At 42.1% G+C, this 17,141-nt stretch overlaps 1 long non-coding RNA gene across 1 annotated transcript; it reads left to right on the top strand.

The window, feature by feature from the left end:
- Positions 1 to 4,875: 4,875 nt before the first annotated feature.
- LOC138980077 (uncharacterized) lies at positions 4,876 to 9,682 on the top strand. Its single transcript, XR_011460233.1, has 2 exons — positions 4,876 to 5,098; positions 7,528 to 9,682. It is a non-coding gene; the product is annotated as an uncharacterized lncRNA (long non-coding RNA).
- Positions 9,683 to 17,141: the final 7,459 nt, after the last annotated feature.

Genomic DNA, 17,141 nt, shown 5'->3' with positions numbered 1-17,141 from the left:
GTGTTACGCGCATTCTTACGATTACGACCATCTTAAGATGGCGCTGCGCCGGTACATGCCGCGTGTATTGGCGCAGCCGGCGACGGTTGCGCTATTACACGTCTGCGGAAAAACAGATGGCTGCGCCGATACACGTTCATAATCACAATCTATCAAACTTAAGTCGATACATATTGATAGTAGCCGACCAATGCTTTAAATGTAAAATGTGTGTATGTATAATTATCGGTGTGGGTTTGAAATGAAGTTAGGAATGTAAACATTTGTTGTGAATATTGCTATTCTGACAATGTGGGTAGTATGGAAATGTGAGCATTTGAATATGCCTTTTAGGAATTACATTACCCAGGAAGAGAGATGAGAGACAGATAGAGTAAATCGCAATAGGTTGTGTGGAATCTTTGTGCTTTGTTTTAGGAAATATTTATTTAAACATTGGAAATTACTGTTATGCATTTCACAAGGTATTGTACAGCAACTAAACATATTTACTCACAACATCACCACACACAACCAGTCCTGAGCCCTTGGGTGTGGATTACAGACAAGTACTACTTGGTTGTCTAAACCGACCTCAAGTTAATTATCTAATTCAAAATTAAGGAATAAAACAATATAAGTTTGAAGGTATGATATTCACCTTGAAATATTGAAGTCAAACCTTTTTTAACACATACCAAACTTCCAGTATTATGACGTAGGAATAATACATAGTATACATGGAATATGAAAAAAAATGCAAAGTAAAATTTTTCCTAATGACTGCCACCCTCATGTCCCTTGCACTTGGGGCACACAAACTTGCCCTTGAACTGCTTCACTCCTCCCACACAGGCAGAGTGGAAAGACTGCTTGCACCTTGTGCACTCGCCCATCAACCCACGTCCATGTGGTTGTCGGCAAATGCACCACACATCTGTCACCTCAGTGTGGAGGGCTGCTGGAAAGCGGGCAATGTCAGAAGCAGGGAATGGTCGCATCTCCCCACCACGGAACCCTGCCATGATATGACTGCGCATTTCCTGTGATGAGATGTCCCAGTGTTGTGCGCATGGGTCACCCCCCTGCAGGATTGCAGCAGCATATTCTATGGCAAAGACTCCGCAGTCATGACCGTTCCCTTGCTTCTGAACATTCATCACTTTCACAGTCAGCTTCTCCTCTGGACATTTAATGTACTGACAAATATACTTTACGTGTACCGGCGCAGCGCCATCTTAAGATGGTCGTAATCGTAAGAATGCGCGTAACACTAGGACTGGTTGGTCCGGTGTCAGAATAATGTGACTGGGTGAGACATGAAGCCTGTGCTGCAACTTCTGTCTTGTGTGTGGCGCACGTTATATGTCAAAGCAGCACCGCCCTGATATGGCCCTTCGTGGTCGGCTGGGCGTTAAGCAAACAAACAAACAAACAAACAAACAAACAAACTTGTAAATGTAACGTTTTGTTTTGTCTATGTAATTATAAAACGTTCCAATTGCCTACCAGTCTTGTGTTTGTTTTTGTTACTGATTGTTGTTGTTGCTATGGGTGTTTCAGACTCACCATGGGGGGCGCGTGCACCTCCATGTCCGATATTGGCCACACTGTGAACAGCGGATCACGCGCCGTCGGCAAAGTGACGTACAACGTCGGCAAAGTGACGTACAACGTCGGCAAAGTGACGTACAACGTCGGCAAAGTGACGTACAACGTCGGCAAAGTGACGTACAACGTCGGCAAAGTGACGTACAACGTCGGCAAAGTGACGTACAACGTCGGCAAAGTGACGTACAACGTCGGCAAAGTGACGTACAACGTCGGCAAAGTGACGTACAACGTCAGCAAAGTGACGTACAACGTCGGCAAAGTGACGTACAACGTCGGCAAAGTGACGTACAACGTCGGCAAAGTTGGACCGAATTGGAAACATAAAAAAAACTTCATACACAACTATAACATGAAATTATTTACAATCAATGAGTTCATTTTAAACAGTTTTCGAACAAGTTTTTTCTATTGTCACGTTTGTTTACTATGCGTGCATGGGGATCAGCTCGTTACTCCCCCGGCTCGTTTCTCCCCCTTAGGGTTAGGGTTAGGGTTAGGGTTAGGGTTTGAGGGTTAGGGTTAGGGTTAGGGTTAGGAATAGTAACAAGCCGGGGGAGTAACGAGCCGGGGGAGTAACGAGATGCTCCCCGTGCATGTACCGCTTTGAATTAGCGTGAATGATAGCCGTTGGCGTTGCTCCAAGATATGTACAGTGACCAGCGTAAGATACTGAAAGAACATTATCTTCAGGATTTGACTGTGATATACATTATAAGCAGTGTCTGTGATCTGTAGCCTTGTAGGCTTTGTAACTTGTACATTTCTCACCTCAGTGTCTGTTCCATTTCTGTCCTCAGAAAGCCGGTGTAATACGCAAAAAATACTCGACGAAAACTGTACTCCCGAGTAAAATTCTGTCGAAGGGAGTAATTTGCTCGTGCTACACCGGTGTTGTATGTTGTAAAATAGCTCCCAGAGTACACGTTAAGATCGTGAGTAAAAATATATGACAATAAGGAGAGTTCCCTCAGCATAATACTTATGTATGCAGTGGTAATTTCTTTCTTTTCTTTCTTTATTTGGTGTTTAACGTCGTTTTCAACCGTTCAAGGTTATATCGCGACGGAGCAGTGGTAATGACGGATAGTGAAACTGACGATGTTCGGAAATAACTCTATCATGATATATGTATTCCAGCCTTCTGGTTTTTATTTAATGAGTTTCTTTAATGTTTAAACCTGCAATTAATGTATTCATATTATGTTCATCTTATTTCAAAAGTGCAACTTCAGAGGTCATCCATTAAATGCTGTATTTCACATCTCTGATTGTTTATTTCAAGTGCACGAGCGCGTGTGTGTTTGTGCGTGTGTGTTTGCGTACGTACGTGTTTCTGCGCGCGCGCGCGCGCGTGTGTGTGTGTGTGTGTGTCTGTTTGTACGTGTGTGTGTGTGTGTCTGTCTGTATGTACGTGTGTGTGTGTGTGTGTGTGTGTGTGTGTGTGGGTGGGTGTGTGTGGGTGTCTGTGTGTGTGTGGGGGGGTGTGTGTGTTTGTGTGTGAAATGACTGTAAAACACCCTCTGACCATAATAAACAACGTCAGATGGGTTCGGGAAACAAATCCTTCCATGTATCACCAATCAAAATCAATGTCAAAGGCCGCGCACAGTCAGGAAAATGGCCGAGACTTCATGTGTGTGCATGTGTGTGGGCGTTTTATCGTCAACAAAAACTACACGCTCACACACAAACACACACACACACGTACGCATGCACGCACGAACGCACGCACGCACACACACACAAACACTTGCACAAACACACACACACAAACACTTGCACAAACACTAACACAAACACGCACGCACGCACGCCCTCACACAGTCATTGACGCAGACACAGACTCGCACACACACACAGACAAACACACACCCAGACAAACACACACACCCACACACACACACACACACACATACCGTCACACACACACACACACACACACACACACACACACACACACACACACACACACACATACACACACAGCAATAATGGTGGTTTGCTTGGAAACTGTCAGGATTCTTATGCCTTCATATGATACGAATTTTGGGTAATATTTCGGACGGTTTCAGATTTTTTTCAGCTGTTAAAACAGACTTCCGGAAAATGTGTAAAATCCCGTTACACAGGTTTGTTGACTTGGCATGCACACAGAAAAATGAAAGATGCAAATACTGCCAAAGTTACATATATGTATGACCACTGGTGTACAGTTTCTAGTCCTGCAAACTCGATTAAGTTTCTTGATGCATGATTGCTATGCTACTGCGATTCCCAGACGTCGCAGCATGTTTTGATAGGCATATGCACTCTGAGATAACCGCTGTCGATAGAAAACATCGTGCACGTTCTATTTTCCCCGTGTGTTTACATGGCTAGCTCATTTCCGCAAGTTGGCAAACACAAATGAAGATAGCCAAGTGGAGTGCCTTTAATGGCATAGACAGTTGGAATGAAAAGACACGGGCATAGAACATATGTCGCAATAATTGTTTAGCTAAGTTTAGTTCGCCCCTACCCGATTCCCCCCTCCCTCCCTCAAGACACAGACACACAGACACTCACACAGACACTCACACACACACACACACACACATGAACGCACACACACACACACACACAGACATAACACTAACACACACAAACAAACAAAAACACACACACTCACACACACACACACACCAGGGGCGGATCACTTCATTTTTAGGGGGGGGGGGGGGGGTCCAAATTTCTTTTAGGGACAATTCGATGACGCGAAGCGTTTAGTTGTAGGAGCGAGAAAGATGTCAAAAATGTTGATAACATCGAAAATGGAGCAATCTGGTGCACTCTGAGCCAAGACATTTCCCTTAATACACTTTCGAAAAAGTAAATTTACTAGACAAATTTGGATCAAAACAAGGACTATTGATCGATCTGGGGCAACCTGAGCCCACAAATTACCCAACTACTTTCCAAAACAGTCACTTAGAAGACAAAGGCCGGCTCCTAGGGAGGTCCGGGGACATGCCCCCCCGGGAAAATGTAGATACATATCGAGGAACATTGAGCAATCTGGTGCAATCTGAGCCCTCAATTTTTCTTAATTCTCAATTTTATTTTTTTTACTATTTTTTTGTTAGGCTAGAGGGAGGGGGTTCCGGACCCCCCCCCCCCCCCCCCCCGGCACACACACACACATGCACACACACACACACACAAATCCCCCCTCCCACCCCTCTGTACCAGGCAACCCTCCTTTTAACCCTTGCCCCTCGTCTCTAGGCTACCAAGCAACAAACATTCTCGAACATTCTTTGCTTCCTGCTCCGACCACGTTACGAAATGCCTCAATACCTATGCGTATTTAAAGAGTGAGAAGACATTTGTAAACTAGTCACGTACAGAGTTTGGGGATCAGATAGATCTCGTTTCGTCAGCCGTCAGGACAAGACAGAAATAACGGCAACTCAGTCCCACGCGACTAAACTGCGGCAGATATTGGGAGATCTAGGCTCCAAGCAAGGTAACCTACGTGTTTCGTTTTGTTAAACGCTTATCGTTTTCCTCATTTTTGTGTCTTTATTTCTACTTTTGCTCATCGGAATATTTGATTGCAGGTGTGTATCACTTTTGAACAGAACGTTCACTTGTTTTATTTTAGTTCTTAAGAATTTCTAAATAGAGACTTGTACTAGAGACTGTAGAGTACGCAAAGACTATGTGTACTCAACAGTCTTTGCTTGCACTCAGATATGATACTAAAAAAAAAGCCAAGGAATGAATACATACCCGCATTTGCTACTCCTATCGTGTGCAAAACTTCCCCGGTGGTAAGTGCGAATTATGTATTTATCTGTTCATCAATTCAATCACTATCTGAGGTTTTCAGAACTCTGCATACTTTTTTAATGTCTGCACAGTAGCCCTCCCCCAAATAAATAGATAAATAAATAGATGAATAAATAGATAAATAAATAGATAAATAAATAAATAAATAGACAAAAGAAAGTAAGAAAGAAAGAAAGAAAAGAAAAATGAAAGAAAGAAAGAAACAGATAAATAAATGGATCAAACAGAAAAGTAAAAGAAATAGTGATACTCTTTTTACATAATTTTGTTTATCCGTCGTTATTGCTTTATGAATATGATTATCTATCACTCACTATCTAAGAAGAAGAAGAAGAAGATAACTTAATAACGGATTTCTGTGTGAAAGAAGATGGCTACGAGGGCTGCAAATTGACGCTCTATCTGAAGGGTCCCGGGACCCCCACTCTTACTAAATAGGGGGGTCCGTAGACCGTCTCAGTAATATTTCAGAGGGTCCGAAGACTTTTACATTTTATTTTCAGAAGGCACATTTCTCGCCGACACAAAAAGTTTTCTGAGTCCTGCACAAAAACATGATTGTCATGTCGGGTATTAATGTCCATTAGTCCAGCTCTGGCAATAGTTAGTTAGTTAGCTATTGCTTTTCGGGTCCAGCGGACCATAATAGGCCAAATCAGGACCCCACAAGTTAATCAATACACATTTTTAGATTAAAACAATTCTAATACATAAAATCCGTAACGTCACCCGAAGGCAACAAAAAAGTCAAAGCAAGACCCTATATGTCAAATAAATTAGGTAGTTTTAAAATTCAAATCTTAAAATAAAGACCAGACTCCTTTAAGGACCCAAAAAGAGCTTCCTTTCTTTCTTTCTTTATTTGGTGTTTAACGTCGTTTTCAACCATTCAAGATTATATATATCGCGACGGGGAAAGGGGGGAGATGGGATAGGGGAAAGGGGGGAGATGGGATAGAGCCACTTGTTAATTGTTTCTTGTTCACAAAAGCACTAATCAAAAAATTGCTCCAGGGGCTTGCAACGTAGTACAATATATGACCTTACTGGGAGAATGCAAGTTTCCAGTACAAAGGACTTAACATTTCTTACATACTGCTTTACAAACATTGACTATATTCTATACAAGAAACACTTAACAAGGGTAAAAGGAGAAACAGAACCGTTAGTCGCCTCTTACGACATGCTGGTTAGCATCGGGTAAATTCTTTCTTGTCCCAACCAATATGAGACTCCCCCTAACCCGCGGGGGGTTTAGTCCAGCTCTGGCAATACATTTTCTACAAACATAAGACATAAGACATAAGATCATTTATTGTCCATAAAATTATTACAATGGATGGACAAGTGTGGTTCATCTGCTCTTGAAACAACCAAACAACATATGACAACAACCTTAAGATATAAAAAAAAAAATAAAAAAAAAATTAAAAATTATAAAACATGACCAACGGTACGATACGCATAATAACATGTAGTACGTTCCGGGGTAAGGTCTTCAGGTTTTGTGCGTTACGGCACCCATCCCATGAATTTCTAGAGTGCTTTTTTTTCGGATCCTAAGTGCGTATATTAGACGCATAGACGCACGATTAGTTAAGCTCTGGACTGTAATTGATGTCATTGTTGTTGCTATGGGTGTTTGATGTCGTTGTTGTTGCTATGTGTGTTTGATGTCGTTGTTGTTGCTATGGGTGTTTGATGTCGTTGTTGTTGCTGTGGGTGTTTGATGTCGTTGTTGTTGCTATGGGTGTTTGATGTCGTTGTTGTTGCTATGAGTGTTTGATGTCGTTGTTGTTGCTATAGCTGTTTGATGTCGTTGTTAATGTTGCTATGGGTGTTTGGTGTCGTTGTTGTTGCTATGGGTGTTTCTTTCTTTCTTTCTTTGGTGTTTAACGTCGTTTTCAACCACGAAGGTTATATCGCGACGGGCTATGGGTGTTTGATGTCGTTGTTGTTGCTTTCTTTCTTTCTTTCATTATTTGGTGTTTAACGTCGTTTTCAACCGTTCAAGGTTATATCGCGACGGTTGTTGTTGCTACGGTTGTTGTTGCTACGGGCGGACTGTAACTAATGTTGTTGTTGTTGCTATGGCTGTTGCAGACTCATCATGGGCAACGCTTGCACCAACTCGGCAGATATTGCCGACAATGTGAACGACGGCGCAAACACCGTTGGCAATGCGGCGTATAACGCCGGCACAGTGGCGAACACGGCTGGAATTGTGAAAGAAACAGTGCAAGGAGAACCACAAGAGGAACCTGAAGAATGTTAAAAACCCATGATACACAACTATAAGTTATAACATGACATTATTCAAAATCGATTTCGAACACTATGCGTCGACGTCATCCTGTGTGTGCGTCATCCTGTGTGCGCGTCATCGTGTCACAGTGTGTGGAAATCTGTGAAAGCCGCAACTTTTTTTGGGAGTAAAGCTGTGATGTGTTTAGACAATTTGTTGAAGGAGAAAAGGGAGAGAAAAATGAAAGTGGAAGAAAGAGGGAGGAGATCTGTAAGGGGAAGGAGAGGGGGGGGGGGGGGGGGGTGATCGAACTAGAAACATAAAAAACCATGATATACAACTGACTATAACATACAATTATTGAGAATCAGTGTTAATTTTAAACATTTTCCAACACGTCTTTTAAAATTTTTTTTTTATTTGCAACGCGCGAATTTACCGCTTTCACTGAATTAGCGTGAATGGTAGCCTTTGCTCCAAGATAATGTGCAGTGACCAGCGTTAGATACTGAAACAACATCATCTTCAGGAGTTGACTGTGAAATATATACATTATAAGCTGCGTCTGTGATCTGTAGCCGTGCGGGCAATGCACCCTGTACTTTTTGTCACTATAGTATTTGTTCCGTTTCTGTCCTCAGAAAGCTGCGAGAAGCCGGTGTAATACGAAACAAGTACACCGCGAAAAATGTACTCCCGAGTAAATTTCTGTCGTGAGGAGTAATTTGCTCGTGCCACTCCGGTGTTGAATGTTGTAAATAGCACCCTGGATACATTTTTAGATCGTGAGCAAAAACATATGACACTAAGCGAGAGTTCCCTCAGCATAGTGACATGTAAGCAGTGGTAATGACGGATAGTGAAACTGACGATGTTCGGAAATAACTCTGTCAGGATTTTCAAGCGACACAATATGATTTATTGCCTTCAATATATAATCAGACAGTTCTTGAACTCATAACAGCTCATTATAGCCTCAATTCATACTGCTAAATAATCAGTCGTTTTTTTCGGAGATAACCCTGTCAGGATTTCCAAACGTTGTGGAAGAGTTGTTCCCCACTTCAGCGGGTCACACAATAACACGTGGTCGGCCAGGTACAACCGGCAATCACAGCGAATAACTGTCTCCGATGTGTATGTTATGCAGTGTTCGCTCAATATGATGCCTTTTTCTTTGGCTGCGATTGCCGGTGTCACGAACTGAAAACTCTGCCTGAACAATCCCTCTCAATGCGGTCAATGCGCATGCGCTGACATGGGGAGATTCATCAGGTCGTGAACAACCTAACCCTAACCCTAACTCTATCCCATGGTTCGTTCGGTCAAAGGGTCGCATTTTTCAAGTCCAAGATTGGCGCAGCAGAGTTTTCAGTTCGTGACACCGTTTCAACGGGTCAACAACGTGTTATTGTTTGACTCACTAAAGCGGGGCGCAACTCCGCCACGACGCTTGGAAATGCTGACAGAGTTATTTCCGGTTCTTCTTCTTCTTCGTTCTTCGTTCATGGGCCTTCCACGTTCACTCATGCTTTTAGCACGAGTGGATTTTTACGTGTATGACCGTTTTTACCCCGCCATTCAGGCAGCATACGCCGATTTCGGGGGAGGCATTCTGGGTATTTTCGTGTTTCAATAACCCACCGAACCACATGGATTACAGGATCTTTACCGTGCGCACTTGGTATTGTGCTTGCGTGTACACACGAAGGGGGTTAAGTCACTAGCAGGTCTGCACATAAGTTGACCTGGGAGATCCGGTAAATATCTATGATTGTATAACAGTATGAAAATTGAGGCTATAATGAGCTGTTATGAGTTTATGAAATAAGCTATTTCAAGGCACTCTAGTTTGAGATTATTGTTGAGTGCAATAAATCATAATATGTATTCCAGCATTTAAGTTTTATTTCATGAGTTTCTTCATTTCTAAACCTGCTACTATATGATCATCAAATTTCAAAAGTGCAACTTTAGATGTCTCCTGTCATTTATTAAATGTTGCATTTCACATCTCTAATCGTTTATTTCAAGTGCACGCGCGCGTGTGTATGTGTACGTGTGTGCGTGTGTGTGCATGTGTGTGCGTGCGTGCATGAGTGTTTGTTTCTGTCTGTGTGTGTTTGTGTGTGAGTGTTTGCATGAAACCCTAACCCGAACTATGCAACAACGATTCAAAAAACAAGAAAAGTTAGGTGTTGGAACGTTTGCTATTGACAAATACGTTACAATCACAAATATGTCGACCCAACGGTCTTTTAAGTGCACAGACAAACAAATTAGGAAACAAAACTTAGCTTGACGGAATGTTCGGCCGCTTGCTAGGAAGTCACAAGCGAATACAACGTTAGAGGAGTTTGTGAAAAAAGTTCTTGAATAGGCCTACATGACAAATAAAAATCAACGTCAGAGGCCGACAAATCGTATATTATAGGCAGCTGGCCGAGCATCATGTGTGTGCATGTGTGTGGGCGAATAATAAGCAAAAACAACTCCCCACACATCACACACACACACACGCACACACACACACACACATCACACACACACACACACATACGCACGCACGCACTAACTCAAGCATGCAAGCACACAGACACAGACACACAGACAGGGCCGGATCTGGGGGGGGGGGGGGGGGTCCTGGGGTTCCGGAACCCCCCCCCTTCCTGGCCATCCAATGTACCTCTCAGAGAAAAAAAAGTGGACTTTTTAAGCTCTTCCCCCAACTCCCTCAGTTTATTTGGTCTTCCAAAACTATTTCAAATTATGAACAACATCAAGTCAACAACGGCCTTCCCTCCCCGTTATAAGTCCATCATCATAGTAATATTCAAAGTAAAGAGTCCTGTCAGACTTATTTACTAGGCATATATGTCTTTGGGATTATTCCACTGAACCACTATGGTAAATGAATATATGAAGTATTTTGTTACTGTTGAAAATGTGTAATTTTGATTCCCAGTTGCATGGAAAGACCAAAAAATGACCTCACAAATGCAAAATTTTCTTGGCTTCTGGGAGGCTTTGCCCCTGCACCCCACCGGGGCCTGGGCGGCCCCTGGACCCCTGCCTTCAGTTGGAACCCCCCACCCCCCCTCAAACGAACTTGGTCCGGCCCTGCAGACACAGACACACTGCTACGAGAACCACAACCTTGCGTGACCCTGCTTCTGGGATTTTCTTTTTTCAAACTTTCAAAACTTCGAATTGTACTGATCTTGTCTTGATGAAAAAATAAATTCTTTTATGATTTAAGAATGTTTGTGCAACAAGCTGTCCATTTATTATTTAGATTTTAAAAGTTAGGTCTAGCGCCAAAACGCACCGTCCGATTTTGTTACCAGACAATCCGCAAAATTAATTCTTTGAAAATTGCTCGCTCTTTACGTAGGGCACCTCGGATGTTCAAAAGCGGTGAGTGTGTAAAGGAAAGGGTGTGTGTACTGTGTGTAAAGGCCTGACAGTATCTGTGATGGTTTACGGGAGGAGTATTGTACCTTTAAAGAGACTACCCCTGGATGTTTGACTAGGATCAGGTTTCACAATGTTTAAGCAGGGTTATCAGTTTTGCGGATCTACAAATGGACGGCTGACTGAGAAAATAGTCCGTACTCTGGGGCTTATTTGCTCGACATGCATCACTTCAAAACAATCGACCAAAGCATCATTTTTGAGTTTATCTTTAACTGCTTCACTGGTAATAACTTGCCACTGACAAGTAGACAAACAAATCAAAACTTGACTAAATGTAAAAAGGGTATGTTGAGCTATGTACGTTTACCTTGTAAATTCAGGGATGTCACCTTTACTAATTACTGAACTCTCAGCAATCCCCTTTTCTTCCACAGGGCCTTTTTATGCTTTCACAATTTTAAGAAAACACCAAAAGGTCCACAAGCAACTTTTTGTGTGCACCTCGTCTGTTCAGTTCTTGTGCACACCTTAGTTTTGGCACTAAGGCTCGGGTCGACCGAGAACAAAATGGGATTCGTACGGGGAGTTCCTGAGGACGTTTCGCTGATCTCGCTGAAAGTCACGAGTGATGCTTAGCGACGGCATCGGTAGAATTTGTTGTTTTCCGGTTTTTTTTTTTATCTTTCTTAGAAATTGTGTTGTGCAATTCTTATTGAATTTTTTATTGAAGATATCTTATTGAAGAATGTACAGCGCTAAAGCGGTTCAAGACTGATTTTCCCACACACACACTCACACATACACACACCCACCCACCCACTCCCTGTTCTCCCGTTCGCTCATATTTCAGAGGGGGGGGGGGGGGCATAAGCGTTATCAGGCATAAACGAAATAGTATGCAACAAAGTTTTGGAGAAAAGGCAACTCTTGCAAAACAGACACCCGAACAGACACCCGAACAGATTCTAAGTCAAGTTCAGCACCACAAACGACTCAAGTTACAGAAAGGTACCCGTTTTTAATCTTTGTTTTCGCATCTTTTGTTTCTTGGGAGGGAGGGGGGGGGGGGGGAGGGGGGCGAGATTGGTTCTTCCGGCCTGTCAAGTCTCCAAAATAAATTTGACCATAAATGCCACCACGTGTGAGATGAACAATTTTTCTGTGTCCCTATCTTTCGTTCATTTTCGTTTCAGTTTGCGTAACATGTCTATTAAAACAACAAAATGCACGAAATGCTACAAGGGGTTATGATAACTAGAAAGAACAATAGTTTTAGGAAGTCAAAGTTCATTTGCTTACCAGGTAAACTACGAGGCATCTCGAAATCACAGTACGTCTTCTTCTTACAATGGCAAACCAAGAAAGAACGCTGAACGTGGTGACATCCGGGTGACTCTTCCAACACACACACGTAGTACACAATATAATTGTGACGTAGTACACAATACAACAGGGACGTAGTACACAACACAACAGGCACGAACATCCAACTGCGATGTGTATGCCATGTAGCGCGCGTACAATATATGATAGAGTTCATCGGAGTTCAGATTTGGTTGTGGAAAGGATCGCTGGCACGTATCACAACGTGTTTTGATCGAGGTCACGTGGGTTTGGCTTGAGGTCACGTGGTGTTATGAAAACACACGTGCTTAGCAAACACTTCCAATGATTAGCAGGCCGTCCGTGGCGATTCCTGGTAATATGATGATTATAGTTTCGAAAGAAAATGGTATCATATCTAGCGCACGTCGCATAGCATACTCATCGGAGTTGGTTCTTCGTGCCGATCGCGAGATACAGCCCGTCGGCGGCGTGGAGAGTGTTGCGGATGTCAGTTGTGAAATCTGTCTGCAGTTTTAGGGGCTCCAACTCCTCCAGACCGCCAAAAGTCCTGACAGAGTAATTTCCAGAAAACGTCTGTTGTGCACTGTAACTGAGAAGTCGTGAAACTCTTTCCGTTCATCCTTTGTTTGTTCGTTTATGGGCTGAAACTCCCACGGCTTTTACGTCAGTGTATGACCGTTTTACCCTGCCATTAAGACAGCCATTTGTAAGTAAGTAAGCAGCCACAAGTAAGTAAGTAAGTAAGTAAGTAGGTAAGTAAGTAAGTAGCCACAAGTAAGTAAGTAAGTAAGTAAGTAAGTAAGTAAGTAAGTAAGTAAGTAAGTAAGTAAGTAAGTAAGTAAGTAAGTAAGTAAGTAAGTAAGTAAGTAAGGCAGCCATTCGCCGCTTTTGGGGGAAGCATGCTGGGTATTTTCGTGTTTCTATCACCCACCGAACTCTGACATGGATTACATGATCTTTTCCGTGCGCACTTGGTCTTGTGCTTGCGTGTACACACGAAGAGGTCTGCACATTAGTTGACCTGGGAGATCGCCGAAATCTCCACCCTTAGCTCACCAGACGATTAGGAGGCCGATGTTTTATCCACTAGGCCACTGCGCCCGTCCGTTTTTCGTTCATCCTTCTTGGCAGGCAGGCTATAGCAAGCAGGCAGGCAGGCTAGCTGTCGTGTGTTTTGTCATTTTCACATTCCAGTGATTTGTCTGTCGTCAAACGTATGTTGAATCTTTGTACCACTTCGTATCCATACTATGTGCGTATTGAATGGTTATGTCGATGGTACGTTAACGCTGGAAGATAAGACTTTCAGCGTTTTTGGTTTATTACTAAAGGTTACTAATCTGTATTTGTCTGTCCATCTGTCAGTCAGTCAGTCTGTCGGTCTGTTTGCTTGGCTGTGTGTGTGTGTCGGTGTGTGTGTGTGTGTGTGTGTGTGTGTGTATGAGTGTGTGTGAGTGTGTGTGTGTGAGTGTGTGTGTGTGTGTGTGTCTTGTGTGTGTGTGTGTGTCTTTGTGTGTGTGTCTTTGTGTGTGTGTGTGTGTGTGTGTGGGTGTAACAATTCCAGGAAAACTACCGGATAGATCTTCATAAATCTTTACATGGAAATTCTTCCAGATAATACCCCGACATTGGGTTTTCTCTCCCTTTTTTCGATAAAAAAAGTCTTTGATGACGTCATATCCGGGTTTTTGAAAAAGTTGAGACCGTACTGTTTGGGCAAACATTCTTTGACCTAGTCCGGATTTTAGGGGTGCATTTCTGCTTGGATGCTTAAAATTGATCTAATTAGTTAGTTTGTTCATTAAAGTTTTCACAAAACCAATTAAAAAAAAATGATTGCATTGTTTTCCTTATCAGTTTCCAAAATCCAAAACTGAATAGATGTTTATCAGTTCAAAAATGATTGAGAATTAATGTTGCCTCTCACTTCAAACTGGCAAATGTATATATTCCTACAGTACAAAGTCTTCTTCTTCTTCTGCGTTCGTGGGCTGAAACTCCCACGTACACTCGTGTTTTTTGAACGAGTGGAATTTTACGTGTATGCCCGTTTTTTACCCCGCCATTTAGGCAGCCATACGCCGTTTTCGGAGGAAGCATGCTGGGTATTTTCGTGTTTCTATAACCCACCGAACTCTGACATGGATTACAGGATCTTTTTCGTGCGCACTTGGTCTTGTGCTTGCGTGTACACACGGGGGTGTTCGGACACCATACGATGGAATGGTACTTTTACATCTGACATGATTAACACTTTCACCGGAGCACCACAAGGAACAGTTTTGTCACCTTTTTTGTTCACCCTGTATACATCTGATTTTAAAGTACAAGGAGAGTCATGTCATCTTCAGAAATTTTCTGCCGTGGTTGGTAGTATTCTTGATGGTGATAAGAGCTTGTATAGAGAACATATTGATGATTTTGTGTCTTGGTGTGATTCCAACTTTTTAGTATTAAACGCAAGCAAGACGAAGGAAATGATTTTTGATTTTCGCAAAAAGAAAGACACTGTCCATCCTGTAGTCATCAAAGGTGATGCGATTGAGATAGTCAGCGAGTACAAGTATTTAGGTGTAGTTCTAGATAACAAGCTAAGCTGGTTTAATCATGTTGATGCTGTTTTTAAGAAGACGCAGTCAAGATTGTTTTTCCTGCGCAAGCTGAGATCATTTCATGTGTGTAACAAGATGCTGTACATGTTTTATCAGAGTATGGTGTGCAGTGTGATGGTGTTTGCATCAGTGTGTTGGGGAGGGAATGCCACTGCAAGGGACACTGGCAGGCTGAACAGGCTGATAAAGAAAGCGAGTTCTACTGTAGGCCAGAGCCTTGACACCCTTGAAGTCCTTGTTGAAAGAAGGCTTGCCAGTAAGTCCAGAGCTATTCTGTTCGACCTAGGGCATCCCCTCCACGACGCACTGATGGATCTCCGCATCACACGGAACGCTCGGTTTCTCATGCCTAGGTGTCGAACGGAGCGTTTTCGGCGTTCTTTTGTTCCTGCAGCTGTGAGATATTTTAACAGCAACCGAGCCATTGTCCTGGCCACAGACTATCAGTGATGCCTTTTAAATGTACCTCTTAGTGATAGATTTAATATGATTTGATGACTGTTTGACCTTTGATCATAACTAGTGCTGTGATAATGAGCTTTAGCACTGTTGTGATGGTGTTGACACTATACTTGCCCAATTGAGTCTAACTACCTGATGGCTAATCTACTGTGATACCTGTGATAACTGATGATGATTACTGTGATTGGTTTTATGTGTTTGGTTGGTCTCTTCTTTTGGTAGTGCAATAGCGTTAATTATGGATTGTTGTTATCATCATTTACATAAAAACTTATCTGTTAATCCAAACAATGATATAATTACTGTGATGTTCTTAACTACACTTTATTATGGAATGTATGTATGTATGTATGTATGTATGTATGTATGTATGTATGTATGTATGTATGTATGTATGTATGTATGTATGTATGTAGGTATGTATGTAGGTATGTATGCATGTGTGTTGGTGTGTCGGTGTGTCAAGTGTGCAAGTAAAAAGGGTATTGTAGTTGTACATATATTACTTTAGATATTTTTTTTGTTATCATGGGTTTTATAAATTTTCTTCTCTTCTTCTTTTATAATTATTAATTAATGACCTATATGTGCTGATGACCAATTTAATTTCCTTTGTTGGATCAATAAAATGTTATGAGTTATGAGTTATGAGTTACACCGAGGAGAGTCTGCACACAAAGTTGACTCTGAGAAATAAATCTCTCGCCGAACGTGGGGACGAACTCACGCTGACAGCGGCCAACTGGATACAAATCCAGCGCGCCGACTGAGCTACATCCCTGCCGTACAAAGTCACGGCACTATATTTATCATTGTTCAGGGAATTAAGAGTCCTACTGGAAAAACATGTTCAAGTTTTGAATTATCTTCTCTTAGCTTTGCAAGACGACAATTATCGCCCTTGGGTGCAAAGTAAAGGTTTCTTGAAACACATTTGTACTTGTTGACAACTTTAAATGGAGCAATTATAAAATAAAAGGTAACAATTACAGCTACAGGCATCTTTCTCCGCAGGGAAGCCTACTTCTTGTACGGAATTTGTGCTAATACGCGCGCGTGGTACGAAATAGGAGCGAGGAGACCCGCATTTATGACCAGCAATGATCAGGGGTGACTAGACTATGTATTGCCCCCAATTCAGTTCAGTTCAGTTTAGTTCAATTCTATTCAGTTTAACTCAATGCAACTTTCTTTGTCTGGTGATGCATACAGGAATGTGTCTTTTTCATCGCACACAAAGTTTTCATCACGTAAACATTACAGTTGAGTCCTCAGACAAATTAACTCCAAACACTTACTATCAAGAACAACGAATATTAAACATACAACACTCATACTACACACACACACACACACACACACACACTTTCACACATACATACACACACACACACACACACACACACACACACACACACACACACATTCATTCCACACAACTCCAAGAATATGCAGAGCATGCATGCAGTTATCATCTACAAAAATTGTTTATTATAGTCACTGAAATACACAAATCGAGGTAAAGGTAAACCTTAATGATTTTTTCACCTTTAAACACACAAAAATCATGATAAAGTATTGAATGCTTTTTTGAAAACCGTTGCATGAGTATCAATCGACTAGCAGCATCTTTA

Source organism: Littorina saxatilis, linkage group LG11 (genome assembly GCF_037325665.1).
Source record: "Littorina saxatilis isolate snail1 linkage group LG11, US_GU_Lsax_2.0, whole genome shotgun sequence".
Lineage (NCBI taxonomy): Eukaryota > Metazoa > Mollusca > Gastropoda > Littorinimorpha > Littorinidae > Littorina > Littorina saxatilis.
The sequence above is the reverse complement of the archived record's forward strand: the minus strand, read 5'-3'. Positions and strand labels throughout refer to the sequence as shown.